Here is a 23,491-nt window from a genome sequence, read left to right as displayed (position 1 = left end):
AATGAGGTTAAGTTGACTTTTTGTTTATATTTTATGAATATTTGACAATTTGTAATTAATAATGGATGAATTTAAAGGGGGTGGCAAATTCAAATTCCAGAGCCCTCTGCGATCTCACATTCTTTGATAGACAGTCTGTATAAAAGTTGCTCAAATTGTCATTACTCTTGTTTATTTTTTGAAACATACGGTAGAAAAGACGAAAAGTTGATATCTTTAATGACAAACAAGTTATGGAGCTTTTTCGCAACTCTGGGACACCTGTATATTTATTTCAATTCGCGTGGTTAAGGAAGACAATACAAGTTTCACTTCAACCATGCGCTTATACAGGCTGATTCACGTAGCCCGTTCATTAGAAACTTTTCCATTTTCCAAAATCATATTAATATGAAAATTGGTAGTTCACTATAATCGACTACGCCAAGTTCAAATGAAATATTTTAAAAATGGCGGCACTTCGGGAAATACCGGAAATCGATGCCATCTTTGTTTTTTTAAATAGAAAGGCCCCATTTTAACTTCACATTTCGATTCTACGTTAACTTTTGAGTTTAGTACGTCTTTTTGTCAATACTTATCTGTTATCGTTTCTTACCTATGTCATCTTTTTTGCAAAAAAGTGAGTTTGCAGGGCTTCATTAAAAAATTTATAATTCCTGTCCCATCACAAATAAATAATTTATTTTTACTTTACTGACTTGCCAAAGATTTGGCTGCTTTTTTGCGCTATTAACGACATTTTTTTTTATGTTTCATAGGCCTACTACAATTTTTTAAAATTGATAATCAAAAAATGTCGAAAACTTCATTTTTTTAAATGGCAATTACCATTTCTGATGCTAGATATAAATGTAAAATTAAATTTTAAGGCCACTTTTAAAACATTATGTATGCCTATTTGCAGCCGTTTAGGCGTAATTTCAATTTTTTGAATAAAATATTCTTTTTTATAAGCAATTGTTTTATATGAATTTTTATTCAAAAATAGCATTGCAATAAATATTTGATAACAACAAAAAAATAAAAAATAAGCAAATTAACAAAAAATATTTTAATGTAAATGATTTCATTGAAAATATGCTTTTGTTAATGTGCTTATTTTTTATTATTTCGTTGTTATCTACTGTTTATTGCATGTGATTTTTGAATAAAAATTCAAATAAAACAATTGTTTCATAAAAAAAAGAATATTTTACTCGAAATTACGCCAAAACGGCTGGGAATAGGCATACACAATGTTAATAAAAGTAGGCTTAGAATTAAATTTTACATTTATATTTAGTGTCACAAATGGTGGTTGCCATTTAAAAAAATAAAGTTTTTGACATTTTTTAATTAGCAATTTTGAAAAACTTCAGTAGGCGTATCAAACATAAACAAAAATTCACTAATGGCGGAAAACATCAGCCAGGTCTTTAGGAATTCAACTAAAAAAAAAATCAATTATTTATTTCTGATGGTTCAAGAGTTATAAATTTGTTCATGAAGCCCTGCTACCTCGCTTTTTTGCAAAAAAGATGACATAGGTCAAAAACGATGACAGATAAGTGTTGACAAAAAGACGTACTAAACTCAAAATTTAACGTAGAATCGAAATGTGAAGTCAAAATGAGGCCTTTCCATTAAAAAAAATAAAGATGGCGTCAATTTCCGGTATCTCCGGAAGTGCCACCATTTTGAAAATATTTCATTTGAACTTGGAGTAGTCGACTATAGTCAACTACCAATTTTTATATTAACATGATTTGGGGAAATCAGAAAGTTTCTAATGAACGGACTACGTGAATCAGCCTGCATAGGTAAGGCACACAATTTTTTTTTAGTTATTTACCTATCAAGGTAGCAAAGGAATTACAGTCGAGGCTTAGATATTGATAACTACATCGATTACTTTATTACCGTGTCATCTACAAAGTTTTATACATGATAGACTAAGACGTTGAATTAAGTAATACAGTTTTCTGTACAAATTATCCTGATAAAAATATTGAGCCGTTTGAGCTCAAAGTAATTCTACTTTAAATGTTTATAATCCATCATAAATAAGATATGATATCTTTTGACATGAATGACGCAGTTGTTATACTTTTGTGAAAACATTATTACAAAAGGATTAGATGATAAATATCAATATTAAATATATTTTTTATTATACCTGAATCATAATCCCTGTTTTTGACACTAAAATACATGCGAAAAAGGGCCTTTAAAACACTAAAGCTTTAAGGGTTGCTTAGGTAACAAATTCACCTACATTTTGAACAATGATAAATACTTACACATTTATAGAAAATTTATAATAGCAACGAAACAACAACAATTGATCATTTCTATATCAACGATTAATGACACAGATTACTTCGAAAAAGGTATTTCAATTTACTTTCTTTGTTATAATTTTCAGTTTGTAGTGGAGGTATAATAAAAAATAGTGTATGATACACTTTTATAAGGGCCTTTAAAGCACTTGCGACGTTAAAAGCTCTTAAACTCGTCGCGCATGCTTTAAAGGCTTCCATATAAAATTGTATCATAATATTTACTATGAGAACGAGAGGATAGATTTTTACCTACATTTAAATGCTAGAAAGACAAAAAGAACCCTGAGGATGGCATCTTGTAAGTTTGCCAACTGTCTGTGCTCGTCAACATTTTGCTCTCTAAACTTCTACAGCATGTCAGCAAATCTACGATGAGAAAGCGTTTGGTGACATTCTGCAGATCGTTTTCAAGACATTTCGCCGATTACCTAATTTAACACGTTGGCAGTAAGATACAAACAGGTATGCAGCAGTTCCTATTTTAGTTGTGATTTAGTGATATTTTATTTTTATGCAATTTAATTCCTGTTTTCTATGTAAAATTTTATGTTTTTACAAAATTCCTATTTTCCATTTCAAAGATATGTCATCCAAACCAAAAAGAATCCGGGCGGGTAACTTTTCTGCCGAAGAAAAGGAGATGACGCTGACTTTTGATCAGGAGCACTCTGTTGTGTTGGAGAGCAAAACCGCGGATCCGAACATTTAAAAAAAAAGAGAAAGTTGTGGGAAGATTTGGCGGAGAAAATGAGGAAGGCGGGTCATATTCGATCTCCTTCAAAGTTGAGGGACAACTATTTTAGAATTAAACAGGTGGCCAAAACCAGCATTACCCGATTCAAAAAGGAGCAAAGAAAAACGGGGGGTGGTCCAGGTCCATCAGAGAGCGAGACACCCTCTGATATGGATTGGGCGATTCACAATGTTTGTCCCATCGACTTTGAAGAAGACGTGTCTGCGTTTGATTCGGACAATTTTAGAGTTAGTTAATTATTTTTAAATTTCATTAGATATCCATAAAGTTCTTGTTTTACCATTTTTTATCGCAACTATTGAAAATTTTGTAGGATTTACCCTCCGCCTCCTTCTCTATCAAGCCTGAATCCATTGGTCTTATAGATCCCACAACAGGATTAATCGAAAATTCGGAGACACAAAAGTAAGTTTTATTTAATGCATCGTTACAGAAAAATACTTATTTTATATGTCATAATTTTCCCATCCGTCCTGAACCCCAACCTGATCCCGGTAGCAATGCGACTACAAAAAACCAAAAGGAAAAAAACGGCGGCACGAGATGAGTGCTTTTGAAGAAGAAATGCTTCAACTGCACAAGGCACATTTAGAGGCCAGGATCGACAACGAGAGGCGCATCAACGAAAAGGAAATGGAAATTTTGAAAACTAAACATGAGGTGGAACTGCAAAAATCAGAAATATTAAAAAAAATTCAGTGTGGGAGCCTTAAGGTCGACTTGGGCAACATTTAAAATTATTATTAAAATTTGTTTCTCCCAAAACTTTTGAACATTTTAACGCTGTCAGATGGACGACCTTGCGCACCCAACAGGAAAAATCCCACTTAAAGTATGATCCTTTGACCGACAATTTACAACTTTATTTCGTTCAACCATTCACTGTTCCGTATTTACTTACACCCTGAATACACTAACCGCAAATCAGCCACACACTTTAGCAGTTAAAAGTACTGCAGTCTCAATTTGAGTGAATCCACTTGTAAAAGCAGAATTAGTGTAGAACTTGGGGAAAATGTCAGATTGAAATTATAAAAAATTTGTACTATCGCGGCCAAAAATACCTATGCAAATACCAACGTTAATCTAAACACATGAACATAACATTAAATATAAATTCCTAATTTAAATAATAAATAAATATTTTTGCGCGATTGTACTCTATTTGGTTGTTTACCACGTCTGTTTCCAAGATGGTAAGCTCTGTTTACTCGTTGCTAACGATAAACTCGATGGTAAGTAATTTTTGGTGTTCTAGAACGGTAAGTAAAGTTTATTCAAAATTAATCGATTATTATAATAATTTTTATGTAGACGGAAGTGGAAGACATGATGCGGGGGCACTTTCTGGAAACTCATAAAGCTCTTGTAGTCGGCTTTCCTTGGCGCTGCAATGAAATAGCATTAGCAAACTTGCCGCGACATTGGCATTGTCAAAATTTTCATACCCCGCATTTTCCTTGTCTTCTTGATTACACACTGAGATCGTTGGTTTCGAAAATTCTTCATTTATGTAGACGGAAGTTGAAGACAAGATGTTAGCACTTTCTGGAAACTCACACGGCTCTTGTAGTCGGCCTACCTTGCCGCTGCAATGAAACAATTTTAGTAACAGACTTGCCGCGACATTAGAATTGTCAAAATGTTCAAACCCCGGATTTTCCTTGTCTTCTTGATTTCATATTGAGTTCGCTGGTTTCGAAAATTCTTGACTGATGTAGACAGAAGTTGAAGACAAGATGTTAGCACTTTCTGGAAACTCACACGGCTCTTGTGGTCGGCATTCCTTGCCGCTGCAATGAAATAATATTAGCGAACTTGCCGCGACATTAGTAGTATCAAAATTTTCATACCACAAATTTTCCTTGTCTTCTTAATTACACGTTGAGGTCGTTAGTTTCAAAAATTCTTTATTTGTGACGCACCCCACATTCAAAGTTTCTTCTACAATATCCACTTCGTTTTCAGAATCACTAATATCACTCATTTTACTGCTTGTTTTTCAACACAACTGGCGATATTTGCGCACAAAAACTGCAATGGCGGTAGTTGTTTGCAGATTGCCTTAGAAACGCGATACAAAAATCGACATTGTGGCAACACGATGTGAAGAGCGTCGTATCGCATTGCATTCTAGTTAGGAATGTTTTGTAATAAATATTCAATCGCGCAAAAAATCTCATAAGCATGACGAACGTTAATGACAATATCTCAGACAATATTGGAGGAGGAGCTTGCGACGACAATTGTCTTCGATCCGTACATTGTCATTACCGTTCTTTATACTTAATATAGTATTGTGGACGTACGAGTCGATTTTATACATACTTTCGAAGGTCAGAATTTCATGTTGGAAAATCGCGTATCGGGATACATGAGTGGATGATCTAGTTACGAAGGCCACTACTTAATAATAGCAATTAAATCTGACGATATACGCATGTTGGTACTAATAAAACGACTATGAAGGGTTCTAAAAAGAACCGTATTTATTCATGTAACACAAAACAAAACTATACTGGATGAAAACCGAAACGTAAAATAGACGAATCAAACGAAACGAAATTAAAGAAGATGCCCGAAAATTCCCCCGTTCTATCTATGCAAAGTGCTCCTCTATGAAGCGTGGCCTGAACAAATTTCCAAGAATGGAGGGTGGGGCTTGTGCAGGATGATGGTCTTGGTCTTCATCAGAGGAATCATCATCTACATTTTCCTCTTCGTATTCCCAATTGTCATCAAAGTCCACCTTGATGTTGTAGAGAACCGCCATTGCCACAATACATGCTTTAGCTGTCTCCAAAGACACTTGCATGCCATTTTGGAGTGCTCGAAACATTCCCTTCCATCGCCCAAAGCAACACTCTATTATGACCTTTGTTCTCTTATGGGCGCGATTATAAGATTCCTCTGCTGGACTATGAGGGTGCAGAAGAGGAGTCAACATGTAATGACTACATGGATATCCACTGTCCCCTAAAAGAATCCCCTTTTTCTGATTATTCTGTAAAAAAAAATAACCAAAAAAATATTCACACACTTTATTTAAGACATAAAAAACATACCTCAAATTGTTCCTTTAAATATGAATTTGCCCATATTCTCGAATCATGAGCACTGCCTCTCCATTTGGCCACAATGTCAAGGATACGAGAACTAGCATCACACACAACCTACACGTTAAAAGAAAAGGTTTTACTTTAATGTATTTTTTTTCATATGAATATTATGTATATTCACATATGTTCAAAACATCTGCCTGCACATTTAAGGAATAAAAGCCCTTCCTGTTGCAATATACCGGGTGTATTATGAAAAACCTTTGGTGCTATAACTTCCTTATTTTTTATCCGATTTTAATAAATGATATGTCAAACAAAATCGTTTTAAATGGGCTACAATTTGAACTCATCCAATATTTGTTCTTGAGTTCTGTTTTTGACAAATGATAGTCAACTTTTTTTTTTCAAATGGCACTATTAACTTTTTTTGCTCAGTTTTATAAACAACCATGCTCATGCATAGAAACAAAAAGAAAAAAAAAAAGAAAAAATGATGTATTTTTTTTAAATCAAGCAGTCACATTAAACAGTAATAAAAGGACTAAGACAGCTCTGGACATTCAAGACAACGTCTATTTGACTCTGGCCGATAACAGAGATGATTTAATAAAAAGAATCGTAGCAGTATGTGAACAAATACCACCAGAATTTTTATTAAACGCCGCAATGGGCGTCAGTGGAAGGTGTCGAATGTGCCTTAGAAAGAATGGAGGTAATTTCAAACATTTGCTATAGTAAAGTTATGGTTACTTGATTTTTGGAAATTCTATTTTTTTTATTAAAAACAAATTTTTGATTTTTTATTTTAATGTTTGTGTATTCAGAAGATAAACATCTATCAGAATAAAGATAAAAAATATACAGTCCAACTTAAAAAAACAAAGTTAGCTCCGGTCTGTCAAAAAATATAATGTTAGAAAGAAATCATTGCATGTCGGGCTATAGTGTTTTTAAAACAATTTTGTTTGACGTATCACTTATTAAAATCGGATAAAAAATGAGGAAGTTATAGCACCAAAGGTTTTTCATAATACACCCGGTATAAGGGGTTGCTCACCATGTGGATTTTTAATTCTGACATGGGTGCAGTCCAAACAACCCACAACCCCAGGAAAACCAGCCATGTTATAAAATGCCTCCTTAATGTGTTGAAGTTGGTTTGGCCATTTCACAAACGTTGGTAGTTTGGATGCAATAGCCCGGGATACCTTCGCTATAATGATAGATGTAGCTGCTTGACTAACACTATTGTGGTTATTTAAAAATATTTTGTTCGATACCTCCCTAGAAAGTGGGTCTGTATCCATGGTTACCAGTGAGTGAAGGTTCCACTTTCGCTCACGCACTTTTGCTCACGTACTTTCGCTCACGCACTTTCGCTCACGCACTTTCGTTCACGCATAATTGAAATTCGATTTTATGAAAAAGAATTTGTATATTGAAAATAATTACATACCAATAATAACTAAACGTTATTCACGTGGAGTTGAACATTTCAAGGTCAAATAATTTTATTTTTTGGCTCTGTAATTATGTTTTGTAAATAGTGACATGCAGCTAACCAACATAATGCGAATTTAGCAATGCTCAATCCATCGTGAACGGTATTTACCTGCATGTCACTGTTTGCTAAATTATTTGACCTTGAAATGTTCAATTCAACGTGAATAACGTATACAGTGCGTTTTTTTAAGACTGGCCAGAGGGTTTTACATGCTAATTTTTCAACCTCCTGTTAACTTTGTATTTGTAATACCTAAATGGTTGTAATAGACAATTTACAAATAAAATGTTATTTGCAAAAAATAGTGTGAACATTAATATTTTACATTTTATAACGATAGATTCATTATTTATGTTATAACAAGTTTCTTTACTTTAATAAAAATTAAATGAAATGTTCAAAATGGCCTCCAGAGGCAGTTAAGCAATCACATAATCAATTACATATCAAAATTACAAATGTCAGGTGAAATTTTAGCCTACTGAAAATTTAAAATTAGAGCAAACGGAATTCAAAAAATGTCTTTTTGCTATAACTTATTCCTTGATTCTGGTTATTAAATTGAAATTGTTTCAATACATTATCATATCCCACAACTTTACTACAAAACTGGGTTGAATATTTTCATGAGGACAAAAGTTAACAGGGGGTTGAAAAATGTAGCTTGTAAAACCATATGGCCAGTCTTAAAAAAAAACTCACTGTATAACAATTCATCACTTTACATAATTAATCACGACGGCCACCGAATATGCCCATCATCAGTACAACTTTCTGAAGGATCCACTCTTGGTCCGCCGCTTCCAGTAAAAACTTGCAAACATCGTTTCTTGAAGAAGTTGTAGCTTTTTTCGGCTGATAGTTTCTACATTTTGTTTTCAAAACGGAGGTGAGACTGTTGAACCTGTACAATTTATTATATTAAAACAACTAATAGCTTATTAAAAAAAAACTGGATACCTGGAGATATAAACGTTTTGAAATACAACAGTGTACTCTTCAACATTGAATAACCGCGCTGATGCTGCTTTCGTCTTTTCCCTTGATCTCGGTCTGCCATTGTGTAAATATTTCCAATTCTTTCTGGTATCGTAATTTTGATTTCGTAGGCACCATTTGGTACTTCGCGGCACTTGCCTCTTCCAGGACGTCATCAGGAACACAGAATTCTTCGTCATCCATTTCCACAACGTGGTGTGCACAATCACTTTATTGACTTTGCAAAACTTTGTTTATTTTGTATTTTATTTTTTTCCATAGCAACAGATCTCTCCGAAAATGTGATTTATTTATTTTATTTTAATTTTATTTAAAATTTTGAATATAAAGTTACAGACTCATTTTCTAAGGAGTTATGTCTGGTATCGAACAAAATCAAATACAGCACTCGAGAGTAAGGCCGCTTTTGTTCACTTGAATTGCATCGACCACTCCGCTGCGCGTCGTGGCCGAACATGCAATTCGCGTGAACAAAAGCTTTACCTTCCTCTCTCGTAGTGTAAATAACTATGTCTTTTTGCACACTAATGTGTTGTAGCAAGTGCATAATACAGGGTGATTTACGAGGAATAATGAGCCCGATTGAATAGAAAATGCAACCCGCAATTCATCAGGAGAAAAACCCGGACATTTACCGCTTCGATGTCCGGCTTTTTGTTCCAATGTATTGTGGGTTGCATTTTCTATTCCATCGGGCTCATTATTCCTCGTAAATCACCCTGTATAAAACCGTCATAAACAGCAACGTCGCGGAGATAGTTTAAATAGTTTCCACACTTTTTAAAAGAATATAAATCACACAAATTAACAGAGTTAACAACAAACATTTGCGTTCAAAGAATTCAAACGAGGAAACGAGGTTAAACGATCTGAGGATCTGACAGAAGAGTCTGAAGACACTACGCAAGGCGCAAGCTTACGCGCATGCGATGATAATGGGCGCCGGAAAATTCAATTCAAACATAAATATCTACTTACCTAATTCTAGCTGATAGCAACCCTTTGCAAAGTAACGCAACGTGATCAGTACTTGTAATAAAGGGGAAATATCACTATCCCTTGACGAATTCGCTTTGATGTCGTCCTCCACTAACTCCACCACAAATTCCACCGCTTCTTTCGTAAGCCGGTATCTCTTTCGAAATTCACGTGGTGAATATTTTTCGAAAGGATTTTCACGTGTGCGAACAACCCTTTCGGCTATTTCAACCCCATGAATTTCACGTACGGCCGCGATATCTTGTAAATCTCTCACAAAGTCCGCCATGACACCGTGATTAAAAAATTTAAAGACGCTCCCCGTGTTTAAATCTCATCATTAAAAATTGCGGGAATGAGTCGTGATTAGCGCTAAAAATGGGTGTCATGATAGGGTTATGATTAAAGTTGTCTTTAAAATTTTAATCATGCGTGATTAAATTTAATAAGGGTGTCGTGATACGGCCCATTGTTGTTAATAATCTAATATATATTTTAACTAACAGGTAGAACAAAACTAAGTGATGAAGACTTGGGAACTGCAAAAACTAACTTTTTTGAGAAACTCTTTGATAATAATCTGGAGGGAGGGACATTTCGCCCACGTTGCGAGAAACCTCTTGCTTGTGGAGTTTACAAAAATCGGGGGCACACAAAATTTTGGCAGGAAGCAGCCCTACACTTACGCAATATGTACTGTTACAATCCTACTGTGTAACTCCGCAGGGGGGGGGGGAATAGTTTTACACTTGTGCTTGATTTAATGGTATATTGTTCAGCTGATTTTCATATGATTCCCACTGGGGATCGCTGGGATTCCGGTGCTGGGTCGCGGGTGGACAGCTCCGTGCTCGCCCGGAGCAGTCTCCGGTTAGGGTTGATGTCGGGGCTGGATGGTGTGGGCCGGTGGCCTTGATTGCTGCTGCGTGATGGGTCCAGGTGGACCTGGGGGAGGAAACGGCGTCTCTCGTCCCCGGTGATGGTACTGCTGACGGTGAAGCCTGCTCGCCACAAAATGGCGTGGTTGTTACTTTCGGAGAGATAAGGAGTTTCAACTTACTCTTTCGGTCTGGTGACCCCCCTTGATCCGCTCAACGGCGATATATAATACGAGTGTCCCAGGGTTGATCCGCACGACGGCGATGACGCAAACCTTTTTCCCGGATTTTGTCAATATTATCCTGGGACACTAATTCGCGGCGGGTCTACCGTTGATGTACTTGTGCCGACAGTGTTCAAGTGACTAAATCTCTCTCTCCCCCACGCTGACCCGTCATTTGCCCTCACCAACCGTCGTACGATGGTCCTAATGTGGTGGTACATTAGAACTCGTAACAGTACATATTTTTGAAACATTTTTGGATTAAAAAAACAGCACTTCCTTCCAGAAAAAAAAATTGAATGAAAACATTGGAAGGATTTTTGGATTTGTACTAAAATTTAGCAGAAAGTGGCAAGTGTGAGTTTTTTAGAGTTTGTAAAAAATTTTAATAAGATTTATAATATTTTCAAAATTATATTGAGTAACATAACTTCGGCCGATAATATTAAAGTAAAATTTCAACGGTAATTCAAACATAAGAACCGAATGTTAATTTTTCGTTCACTTAAAAATAAAATTGAAGATGAAATTATTGGTAAAATAATTCGTTTAACCACATTTACATTAAGGGGTAAAATTTAATTTTAAATGTTAAAATACGAGAACGATAACATTTAGGTATAATATTTATAAAAATAAAGCATTACTGTATCAAAGACGGTTGAAAATAAAATATTGAAAATACCTATTGTTGGCGTTTTAATTTGTTGTGAAAATTTGCAATGATAAAAAATCAAAGAAAGGTAAACGCATCCAGTAGGCTGTGATTTTGCACCGTCACCAGGATAAGAGATGGCGGTAAACGCTTTGTGCCCAAAAAATGTATAGGGAGTTTGCGTTCTATATGTTTTTATTTTGTCTATGACTATCCATGACATACTTCATACGAAGCGCATTTTAATGGAATTGGAATGGCCATAACATAGTTTAATGAAGTTGGTCATGCTATAACGTAGCAAAAAATACTTGTCGGTGGCCGATGGTGATTTTTTACGCTATTTTGAATGTGGCAGGTATAAATTCCCTCGTGCTTCATTGTTCCAACAATCCAGCAGTCAATATTAGGAAACGCGAATTTTTGCAGACTTTATCGCATGAACTTATTCGTCCACATCTTCAAGAACGTGCAAGGGTACAACAGCTTCCAAGATCCTTGAGAAATAGATTGCAGGAAATTTGTGGCAATAGGGAGAACAGTCATGAAATTGGAGGACCAGCAGGCAACTCTGATAACGTTCAGATTGACAGAAGAGAACAAACTGGACGTTGTGCTTTGTGCTATTTGTACCTCCAAAAAAAGTTGAAAAACACGTTTCTGTTGCCGAAAATGCAGAAAATTTATGTGCTTGAAACAACTCATTCCAATTTGTGATGACTGCTACGAAAAGCACGAAAACACCAGGGACAGTACCGACGAGGATTAGTTACAATATGTATTTCCAGCTGAATGAAAAAAAGATAGCATTTTATCGATAGTATATACGTGAAAGTTCCAATCACTCCCACGCTCTGCCTGGATGAATAGTTTTACGAGAGTACACATACGAAAATATTGGACCCACAGGTTTGATGTGGGATCATTACCTTCCAATTTTTGCAACGCAGTTTTTAATTTGACTTAGGCTTTGATAACTATCATTTTCCTTTACAAACAAGATGAGAGACCTCTCACTCTCACGGAGCTTATTTTCAGTTTCGGCTTTTTGCTGCCCAGTCAAGTCTCCCTCATTCAAAATATTGCCACCCAATATTAGGTTAGTCAAAATGTGTGCTCATACAACCCGTGGATAGTCATAACTAGCGCCTTCAAACCACTCCTGTCATTATTTCACCGATACAACCCATGAATAACATGAGGAGATGGAACCCTCCAGCCTCACAACCACACAGTTTAACTCAGAATGTTGGCCACCCTCAACAATATCTCTGGCTTTAAGGAACAGTGGTTGATGAAAAGTAACGAAGCAGGTTTTTTGAGAATGACCTTTGTTTCTCTCACCGGTTTCAAAAAGTGACGTGAACACTGTATCGTAATCAGTAGGTGGGGCGCGGATGAATGAGAGGAAAATAATTCTTGAGCGATCAAAACCAAGACCACTTGTCACCTGCTCCATAAACCCGTTCCAAACGGCAATATTTGGGGTTTTCGACAATTTTCCACACAACCAGAACAAGTCTCACGCTGAGGGCAGCATTTCACCACCAACTTCATAGACTCTGTAACTTGTTTGATCAGTATAGGTCCTATAGGTGATGTTTGAGGCGTTCAAAACTTGTTTTCATTGATTTTTCCCAAATTCCATTTTTTGAGGTTTTCGGTTATATGCCACTTTTGAGAGAAGCATTGAACCTGCAGGTGCCCATGACGTTTCTCATGGGAGGAGTATTTTTGACGATATTTAATAAAATTAGAGACGTATACAAAATTGTTTCACTTCTTGGAAAACATACCCAATATTTGAAAAGCTGTTTCTCGGAAACTGCTGGACGAACAAAGTTTGCTTAGGTCTCAAATTTTAGTGAATTTAATCTAGTTTAAAAAATATAAGTTCAACTTTTTCTGTGAGACTCATATCTTAGGAGATATTGAACAAAAACTGAAAATAGTGCTAAAATTTTGCAGTTCTTTGGCTACCACGCAGCGCGCACAAGTCTTTCGAAGTTGCAAATTTGGGTTTTTGCTCTTGGCTGAGGTCCAAACAACATATTAAAAAAACAGAACTACATGACCTTTTGCAAGGTCGGACCCTTTTTTATGTCTATATTGACTGGACTAATTAATTCATAACTAACTAAAAAGCTGTTGCACTCTGAATATTTTTCTAAACGTTTTTTACCTTCATTATCATCAAGGTAAACGCACTCTAAGTTTGATCCGCGAGTTCTGGGACACCTGTATATTTTCAAATCTGTTTGTTCAGGTGAATCGCAACCTGTTATCGTTGTAGTTCAACCAACACTCACTTTCACACATCACATATCAACATAAAAGATTTTTCCTATAATCTCCCTCAAAACGTATCATTTTTAATGTCAGGGCCATAAGTAAGAAGAAGATTGCTGGAATGAGGAAAACGACTAAATCGTCGCACATAGGTACAACTTACAAGGTCATTATAAATGATTGTACCATTGTAGGTGGCTGTGCGCTATGCTTTAGGTGCGCTGCTACGCCCACTAGTTGTTACAAACATTTATAATGACCCCTTACATGATACCGTGCCTTCAAATAAATTTGGAATTAGAGGTGGCTGTGATTTTGTTATGAAGTTGGTAACATGTAATATTTAAACACAACACACCAGTGACCTTGGACAACACAGCATACGATTGTGATCGTCTGCCAACCGTTAATAAACAAAATTTATAAATCACAGCCTCTAATTCCCAATTTATTTGAAGGCACGGTATTTTTAAACAATGTGAAATGAATGTTAAAGATCTTAGCAAATTTTTCTACAGTGTAGTCAAGCAGAAAGTGATGCTGATCGTTTAATTGTAGAATCGACTCTAGACTGCGTCTTTCCTCATGTCGTTGTTGTAAAAGAAAATATTGATGTATTAGTGTTAGTGTTAGTGTTAGGCTCACTTTTGAAGTAAATGTTTAAACAAAGAAATTCACCTAAGATTTTCAGGTGTTCAAACGGGAGTAAACTATGCTCCGGTGTTGAGACATGGTAATGCTGTTGGGGATACCCGAAGGTATCAGGATTAGACCGTATCAGCTGAGACAGTAATCAGTAATCACTAATAAGTCAAAAAAAAAAAAAATTAATTCAAGCTACATGACTTGTTTTCAAAATTTTTGATAAGTTTTGATACATGTGTGATTTAAAAAAATTGTTATTGTACGTTCACATGTCGGAAACACAAGCTGTTTAATTTTATATGGGGAAAATAAAAAGTTAGGTTACAGTTTTTCATTCTTCCACATATCTAGCATGTTAACGAAAATTTAATTTTTTTGTTGAACTTTCTTTCCACGGCATTATATTCAATGCATTTTTCCGGAAATAGTCTTGGAAACAACATTTTCCTGCTTATTTACGCAAAGACTTTACAAGACACAAAATAAATTTTTTCGATGTTTTTTTTACTTTATAACAATAGTTGCCAACAAAATTGACAAACTTGGTTTTTGTGGAATTTGTAAAAAATGTTTCTAAAATTTGTAAATTTCGTCTTTTTTACGATTTCCGGAAAATTGTAATACAAAACACGTCAGTAAAATCTCTTACTTGACTCGGAGCTTTAAAAGACTCGGCACAAAGTGCCTCGTATTTCAGTTTAGCTCCTCTTCAGTAATGTGAGATTTTCCTGACTTTTATGTAAATAACTATTTCTAAACAAGTCAACTTACCAAAAAAAAAATCAATTGGTAATAGGAATATGTGGATAATTAAATGTTTAACCAATATAAGTCAATAACAGTCTTAAAGTGATTTTTTACAAATTCGGCATAATATCTGAGCAAAAATAAAGAATTAATTGATTCAGGGCCGGTTTCACCAACGCCAGTTAAAGTTAACTGTAGGTTAAAATATACGAAAACATTATTGTAACAATAAGTAACTACGGTAACGAAGCATTTTAACTTACAGTTAACTTTAACTGCCGTTGGTGAAACCGGCCCTCAATGGTTTTGTTGTTCCAGTTTAGCGAAAACGATCCCAACACCTGCTATATTTTTACATTTTTGAAAATAAAATAAAAAACCACATCAATATCAACGTTTTTCTTTAAACCTTAATAAAAAAATAATTCTTAGAAAAGATTAATAAAAAATCATGTTCCTTTGAAAGCAATAATATATAATCGAAATCTAATCTTATGAGTTTGTCGTCAAATTTTAACCTTAATAAAAAAATAATTCTTAGAAAAGATTAAAAAAAAATCATGTTCCTTTCAAAACAATAATACAGGGTCGCTACAAAGTATGTCAACAGTTACATATCTCGAGAATGGTTTCTTCGAAATCCTTGAGATTTGGTATGGAGTTAAGAGCATTTAAATTCTATTCTTTGCAATTTTTTCAGTTTTATACCATCATTTGTTTTCGAGATACAAAGCTAACTAGAATTTTTTTAAATGGCAACAGGGGTTAATTTTATGATTTTTGAAAAGAGATTTTTTTTCTGAATTCAACGATGTATCACATGTAATAATAGTTTACATAACAACCCTAGAAATTTTTTTTTTTTATTTAATTCAACAATAAATAAACGTAGCTACCGTTTGAGGCTCTTTTTATTAAACCTATCAAACCGTTTGTTGGAATTCTTTGAAATTTGCTACGGAGTTAAGGGCATTTAAATTCTATTCTTTGCAATTTTTTTGAGTTTAATACCTTCATTTGTTTTCGAAATACGAAGCTAACTTGAATTTTTTTAAATGGCAACAGGGGTTAATTTCATGATAAAGAGATTTTTTTTTTAATTCAACACTGTATCACATAATCACCGTTTCATTTTTTGTGTCTCATCAAAAGTGTCATCTCTTCAGCACAGCTTCCTCTCCTATCACCATATCCAATCATCATTAGAACTTCTATCCGCTCGGTTTCACTTAAATAAGGCATTTTTATAATAAATAAATAATACATAAATTAATAATAGAAACTGTTTTCAAAGATAACTGTTTATTTATTTTTGAATTAAAATTAAAAAAAATTTTTGGAACATTCATATGTAAACTATTATTACATGTGATACATCGTTGAATTCAGAAAAAAAACCTCTTTTCAAAAATCATAAAATTAACCCCTGTTGCCATTTAAAAAAAATCAAGTAGGCCTTGTATCTCGAAAACAAATAAAGGTATAAAACTGAAAAAATTGGAAAAAATAGAATTTAAATGCTCTTACCTTCTTACCAAATCTCAAGGATTTCCGAGAAACCATTCTCGAGATATTTAACTGTTGCCATACTTTGTAGCGACCCTGTATCTAATCTAAATCTAATCTTATGAGTTTGATCACGCCTGTAAACACTACAAAATGAGAGCGAATTTAAGTCAGTAAAATATTTTTATGGCAACAAATTTGGGATGAATCCACGATCTCGCAAGAATTTGCCCTAAAAATTCTTAAATCTCGAAAAGTGAAACCTTTCAAAATGCACATGATTATTGATTAGTGAGTTGATTGAGGACCATCCAGATCCCAGATTACACTCGTGTAATGATAAAAAACAATAACCACAATTAAATTCCCAAATTTCACAACAATCTGATATGCTTAGATTATTATTATTACGTCATTGCTTTCAAGGTTATCTTGATTGATTTTGCGTTAATAAGTTTTCAATTTTTTTATTGTGCATTCGAAATATAAAAATATACCGATGTTCTATTTACAAAAAAAAATAAGATGGGGTCATTTCCCATTAAACCGAAACCTGAAAAAACTTGAAAATACATACCACCAATCAATTGTTTATTTTTGACCACATATTCATGCCAAATTAAAAAAAAAATAACTTCAAAATAACAACGATAATGGACCGTTCCGAGACTTTGTCTTTAACTTATACAGAGCGTCTATAAATGATTGTGGCATCGAAGTAGGCTTTGATAGTGTGCCGACGCTTTCACCAGAAATCGAATAATATTAGTCTGATCCCCAAAACCAACTGGTTGTACTGGTTGCCTATTGCCTAGCTTGACAAAATTAATACTTACAAAAATATGTCTCAACATTCTCAAGAAATTACGTATTTATTAAACACTTAAGAAGAAGTTAAATCACATCAGTGATTCAGTTAAAAAAGTAACAATGAAAATTAAAGCAATGTTTCGAAGTGTCCTCCATTTTGCTCTGAACCTCTTCTCACTTTCTTGTTTTCAAAAATATTTTGTAACATCTGTTCATTGATGTTACGACAACAGTTGTTAGAACAATTACCAACAATGCTACACGAGTTTCAGGTACATTTTGCACAATATTATTAAGATCCGATTTTGGCCACATGCATTCGTCCAATTTCAAAAATTCTGGTCCCGAAAACCATAAGTGATTATTTACAATTTCTTCCGAAAAAGCCCCCCTACTAAGTATGTGTGCAGGATTTACTTTGCCGGAAATATGCCTCCACTTTGATGCCGCGGTTAATGAAGTTATTTCGGTGACTCTAGTAGCAACAAAAGTTTTTAATAAATGAGGTAGCGTCTTGATTCACGCGAGGACGATAGAAGAATCGGTCCAGAATATTTCTCGTGCATTGTGTAAATTGACAGACTGTTTTAGAATACCTTTTCAAAAAGACGAGCTAGTAGTAATGCACCACATAACTCGAGTCGCGGTAAAGTTATCGTTTTTAAGGGTGCAACTCTTGATTTGGCACACAACAAGTGCGTTTCATACGAGTTTCCGGTTGATTTTACCCTTACGTAGACGGCGGCCCCGTACCCTTGTTGAGACGCGTCAGAAAATCCGTGGAATTCTATTAATTCATGGGGAAAGAATGTGATTACCTTTCTAGGTATCGTTAGTTGGTGTAAAAGATTTAATTGGTACGTGAATTTATTCCATAGAGTATGTAGATCCATAGGAATAGACTCATCCCAATCTAGTTTTAGTGACCACAGCTTTTGAATTATGATTTTGGCCTTCATTATTATGGGACCTACGAAACCTAACGAGTCGAAGATTTGTGCAGTTACGGATAAAATTGTTCGCTTTGTTATCTTTTTTGAAATGTTTTGCAATTTTATTTCGTATTTCAAGGTGTCGGTGGTAGAGTTCCAATACAACCCCAGGGTTTTCGTGTTTTCCTTATTGTTTAATGATACATTTGGATCGCATATTTCTATAAGGGATTCAAATCTAAAGAAATTATTCCAACTTCAGGTGTTCCTCAAGGATCTGTATTGGAACCCCTCTTTTTTTCGATTTTCATCAATGATATAGTCAATGGCTTATCATCTTTGAAACTGCTATTTGCTGACGATTTTAAGTTGTACCGTGAAATCTCTACCATTAGTGACTGTGTGCTTCTTCAAGATGACTTACTCAAACTCAGTCGATGGTGTCATGAAAATAAATTAGATCTAAATCTGAACAAGTGTACTGTAATGTCCATTACACACAAAATCAACATCATTGAGTTTGAGTATAGAATTAATAACGTGAAATTAGCAAGAGTTCAATCGGTTGTTGATTTAGGTATTACGTTTGACAACAAATTGTCCTTTGTTCCACATATAAACGTTGTCGTTGCAAAAGCATTTCAGGCACTTGGCTTTATTATAAGGTGTTCCATGCACTTCAGAAATATTGACACATTAAAACTCTTATATTGTGCATATGTAAGATCAAAACTTGAGTATGGCAGCATCATTTGGGATCCAAGTTATCAGAGATATGTGGATAAAGTCGAAACTATTCAGCGTCGTTTTCTCAAATTCTTAGCATTCAAGACTGATGGTGTCTATCCTGAGAGAGGTTATTCTCAACAGAACTTACTCAAAAGATTTGACTTTCTAGATCTTCAGACCAGGAGAAGAAATTTTTCAATTAATTTTTTAAAAAAATTGATCAAATACAAAATTGACTGTCCTGACTTGCTGAGTCAGATTTTTCTTCATGTGCCTAACAAAGGAACTCGCCAGTCGAGAACTTTTTACATATCCATACCCAGAACGAATGTTTTGAAGTTTTCACCTTTACACCAAATGTGCACTTATTATAATGAGTCACAAGACAATGACATTTTCAAGTGATTGCTGAACGCCGTAAAGTTTCCTGCCCCGTAATTGGATTCGTCTGTCGGGCAGTGTATAATAATAATAATAATAATAATAATAATAATAATATTTCGGATTTATTAACTGGTAACACTTTCGGTTCATTTGACTAAAATTTTCTTAATTCAAATTTTGCTAGATTTAGTATGCTGACAAGATTGTTTTTGATATCTATTAACTCTGATGCAGTGTTAGATCCCGTTAATAAATCGTCCATATAAAAGTGCTTGCGAATTATTTCACTCTCTCTTGGAAATGATTCGTTGTTTTGATTGCTTAACTCTTGTAGGCAACGAGTTGCTATAAACTAGATGATTTTAATCCATAAGTGAGTGTTGTTAAACTGAATGATTTTAATGGTTCATTGGGGTCACGACGCCAGAAAATTTGTTGATGTTTAAAATCGTCAGGATGTAGACGCACGGATCTATACATTTTTGTTAAATTACCACTTAATACGAATTTGATAAGTTCTAAAGTTAACCACAGTTGTGGATAGATCGGGCTGTATCACAGGTCCACACATCAGGTTATCATTAAGGCTGAAGCCATTGGAGCTTTTTAGTGATCCATCAAACACCAGTCTTAATTTTGTTGTTGTACTGGATTCTTTGACCACAGCATGATGAGGTAGATAGACGCATTCATTTTTGTTTGCTATTTTAGGTTCTTCCATGTGATTTAAATCAAGATATTCAGACATGAAATTTGAATATTGAATTTTCATTTCAGGATCGTTGCATAATTTTCTTTCTATGCCATAGAACCGTTTTAATGATGAATTTTTCGTATCACCGATTGTTAGGTTATTGTTTTTGAAAGGGAGCCGTATTACGAAACGACCTTCCGAATCGCGGGTGGTGTTTTCTTGAAAGTGCCGTTCGCAAGCGATCTCTTCGACGGATAATTTCTCCGTGTCGCCAACAATACTGGGGATTTCCTCCAAATTCCAAAAATTTTGTACCTGTTTTTCTAAATTTGTTTCGGGTTTTATTGTTGCCGCCAGATTGCAGGTGGTTGTATTATTGAACTCGGGATTTCCAAAAGTGCCGCCCGCAATAAATCCAAAGTGGGTCTTTTGAAAAGTAAGTCCTCTCGGAGAGATTACCTGTCCTATGCATAACAATTTCCAAAAGGAGCCAGCGCTTATCAATAAATCTATTTGGCTACTTTCGAAGAATCTAGGGTCGGCTAGCGAAATGTTCTTTGGAATTTCCAAGAAAGATGGGCTGATTGTTTTCAACGGTAAATTTTCGGTGATTTTTGGAATAACCAAGCATTTTAAGTCCATTGAATAGTCATTTATTCTGGATTTGAAATTAACTGAAATTTCGCGTTTTGCAGTGCTGGTTGTTCCATTGGGACACTTGATTGTAAAGTTTACGGGAGAAGCGTTTAGTCCCAATTTTTTATGGAGTTTTTCCGTTATATAATTGGACATAAAACCGGTGTCTAAAAATGCCCGACATGGTACATACTGATTTTTGCGATTTTTGATTAGAATCACTGCAGTTGATAACAGGACGGATTCGGTTAGGTTTTTTACTGCCAACGTGTGATTGTTTGTTGTGATTGACTCGTCATTTTGTTGCGCAGGTTGCGTTATGTGTAACAATGTGTGATGTTTGCCTTTACACGTTCGGCATTTTGAATTTGAAAAAGAGCAGTTCCCAACTTTATGATTATCGCGTAGACAATTCGTGCATAAATTTAATCCTTTTGCCTGTGTGTTTCTATCGGGTGCGTTGAGTTCCAAAAAATTACCACACTGACCGATATGATGTTCTGAATTTTTACAAAACGTGCAAAGTAATTTTTTGTTTACACTTGCATGCGTAAGTGTTCGCGGTTTACCAGTTTGCTGATGATTCGTTTTGGCATTGTTTTGTTTGTCGGATGAAGTTGCATTTAAAGCTTCCAGCACCGTGCAGCGTTTTTCTAAAAATTGAATTAGTTTATTGTACGCGGGTATGCTATTATCCAAAGTCATTTGCCACTTGCGTTTTGTGCTGTAATCTAATTTTTGGAAAATGATAAGCACAATTACTGCATCCCAACTTGCAACTGGTATGTTTAATGATTCTAACGCGGCCATGTTAGTGTTTACTGTATCCAAAAGCTCGCGAAGCATTGTGCTAGATGTTTTAAGTATGTGAGCAGCGTTCAACATTGCTAAAACATGGTCTTCAACTATTAAACGCGTGTTTTTGAAACGTTTTTCAAGTGCTTCCCCCGCAATTGTATAATTTTCATCAGTTATGGGTAGAGACTCGATTGCTCGTAGAGCCTCGTTTCGTAGAACTGATTTTAGGTACTGCAAGCGTTGACAATTATTTAAATTTTTGTTTTCCCCGATCACCGATTTGAACTAATTTTCGAAATTTAGCCATTCCTTGTAACTACCGTCGTAAATTTTTAGATTCAACACAGGTAGATTTAATTGAGAAAACCCGTTATTTGATGCGTAATTTTGCTGATTGCCGACCACGCTTGGTACGGTGTTAATAGGAGGCGCGGGTGCATTTTTCATATCAATAATGTCATTTATTTTAGCTAACGCAGCACAATACCTATCTTCGAATTGACCACGTTCTATTGAGCGCTCTTCATGAGTAATTTGTTCGTCTAGTTGTTCTAGAGCGTATTGGACTTCATCGTATTGCTTTCTGATGTCATCCAGCATTGTTAATCGCGCTTTTAATAGATTTATGCTACTGGTTGTCGAGTCAAAAACCTCAATAAATTGCTCTACCCTCTGCAGTCTGCCTTCAATAACTGAGCGATTACTTTTAGCCTGATATAATTTTTTAGCCAATATCAAGTGCTCTACGTGATTTAGTACAGATAGCCGTCGCTAAGATGTTTGGGTGTTTTTGGGAGGATTTTTTTTTTTGTATGGATTGAGTGAGCCACTAACCTGCCCTGATGAAGCTGGACTTGGAGGAGTGCGATGTTTGGATCCTGATGCTCACGATCGCCTTTGTGGTGTCCAATGTATGGGGGAATGGTGCTCCGGTGAATGTTGAAAGTACCACTGCTGCCACTCTACTTGGTACCATGAATTTGGACTTTCGCAATTCGCACACTCGCTTTATTTCTGTTGTAGACGGTGCTTTCGATGACGAACACGTTACACAGCGCGAATTTTATCGTAATAAAATTATTTTGGCAGTTTTGACTGTTCCTTTGACGGAAATTTAAATTATTTTTACACACTTAATAAATCATTTAGTTCCTTACGAATATTAAAATAAAAAATCTGGGAATGCGGTGGCAAGAAAATATCGAACAGACACTGACAGAAAAAAAAATTGCATCCGTTGCATCACCGAGTCAGTTAGTCCAACATGAAACTCGGTCCCAAAAAGATCGTGAATGCCTAATATGTAATTAATATCGGGTGTTCATTTAAATTTTCGGTCAAAGTTGGCGACTGCATAACACTTGAAGAGTATGTGGCGTCGGTGATTTCACACTTTTCTCTCAACATAGCGTTGATTAACGACTGTACTCCTGTCGTGTTAGTCTGAAGGGCAAAGAAGTAGAAACGTTTCAAATAATCATCAAGACCTTCAACAAATCCACTACTCTGATTTAATTCAAACTGAAACACTTTTGGTCCCTCCTCCTTAGACCTGATTTCTATTCTGTTCATTAGCAGAAGTTTCTGAGGATCCAAGTCTTGCAGCTCCCTCACAACAATTTGTTCCTTTTTTTCATCTTCAATTTTCTTGTCTCTATTTTTCGTGTGCTCATTTTTTATGTTTTCAATTTGAAGTAAAATTTGTGAATTACTTTCGATACTTGTCGACAAATTCGTGTATAAAATAAAATTGACATTTTCAGTGTTTTCAAATTTTCGGATAGATTTTATATACTTCGGTAAGCTGAAGTCGCCACTTTCCGCCGCAAACTTTTTTTCGGCAACTCTTTTCATATTCTCAGAATGTTTCAGTTGCAAGAGAAACATTTGCGATTGTCCATCCACAAAAGTCAATTTTAACTTGAAATTGATAATTCATTAAC

At 35.1% G+C, this 23,491-nt stretch overlaps 2 protein-coding genes and 4 long non-coding RNA genes across 15 annotated transcripts in view; all 6 read right to left on the bottom strand.

Moving 5' to 3' along the window:
• Positions 1-23,491, bottom strand: part of LOC138137584 (uncharacterized) — a 207,814-nt gene that overhangs the window by 98,886 nt on the left and 85,437 nt on the right. The gene's annotated exons all lie outside the window — the stretch shown is intronic.
• LOC138137581 (uncharacterized) overlaps positions 1-23,491 on the bottom strand; it is a 134,895-nt gene that overhangs the window by 54,509 nt on the left and 56,895 nt on the right. The window lies entirely within an intron of this gene.
• Positions 4,219-5,231, bottom strand: LOC138137219 (uncharacterized). 2 transcript variants are annotated; one of them, XR_011161628.1, is made up of 4 exons: positions 4,932-5,230; positions 4,731-4,871; positions 4,527-4,667; positions 4,219-4,466 (listed from the first exon to the last, which is right to left on the bottom strand). It is a non-coding gene; the product is annotated as an uncharacterized lncRNA (long non-coding RNA). The 2 variants fall into 2 exon arrangements; XR_011161627.1 differs by having other exon boundaries at positions 4,420-4,667; positions 4,932-5,231.
• LOC138137242 (uncharacterized) lies at positions 5,545-6,267 on the bottom strand. Its single transcript, XR_011161649.1, has 2 exons — positions 6,144-6,267; positions 5,545-6,082 (listed from the first exon to the last, which is right to left on the bottom strand). It is a non-coding gene; the product is annotated as an uncharacterized lncRNA (long non-coding RNA).
• LOC138136976 (uncharacterized) lies at positions 7,556-9,149 on the bottom strand. Its single transcript, XR_011161525.1, has 2 exons — positions 8,605-9,149; positions 7,556-8,548 (listed from the first exon to the last, which is right to left on the bottom strand). It is a non-coding gene; the product is annotated as an uncharacterized lncRNA (long non-coding RNA).
• LOC138137453 (uncharacterized) lies at positions 10,381-22,629 on the bottom strand. Its single transcript, XR_011161741.1, has 3 exons — positions 22,383-22,629; positions 10,682-10,927; positions 10,381-10,622 (listed from the first exon to the last, which is right to left on the bottom strand). It is a non-coding gene; the product is annotated as an uncharacterized lncRNA (long non-coding RNA).

The sequence above is a fragment of the Tenebrio molitor genome, chromosome 8, assembly GCF_963966145.1.
Source record: "Tenebrio molitor chromosome 8, icTenMoli1.1, whole genome shotgun sequence".
Lineage (NCBI taxonomy): Eukaryota > Metazoa > Arthropoda > Insecta > Coleoptera > Tenebrionidae > Tenebrio > Tenebrio molitor.
The sequence above is the reverse complement of the archived record's forward strand: the minus strand, read 5'-3'. Positions and strand labels throughout refer to the sequence as shown.